A 334-nucleotide genomic window follows, 5' to 3' on the forward strand; every position below is an offset into this window, starting at 1 on the left:
CCTTGTTACGACTTTTACTTCCTCTAGACCAGGGCCGTGACCGACCTCAGCGGGGCCGATCTGAGGACCTCACTAAACCAGCCAATCGGTAGTAGCGACGGGCGGTGTGTACAAACGGCAGGGACTTAATCAACGCGAGCTTATGACCCGCACTTACTGGGAATTCCTCGTTCATGGGAAATAATTGCAATCCCCAATCCCTATCACGAGTGGGGTTCATCGGGTTTCCCACACCTCTCAGTGAAGGGTAGACACACGCTGATCCACTCAGTGTGGCGCGTGTGCAGCCCCGGACAACTAAGGGCATCACAGACCTGTTATTGCTCAATCTCGT

Source organism: Oncorhynchus tshawytscha, linkage group LG08 (genome assembly GCF_018296145.1).
Source record: "Oncorhynchus tshawytscha isolate Ot180627B linkage group LG08, Otsh_v2.0, whole genome shotgun sequence".
Lineage (NCBI taxonomy): Eukaryota > Metazoa > Chordata > Actinopteri > Salmoniformes > Salmonidae > Oncorhynchus > Oncorhynchus tshawytscha.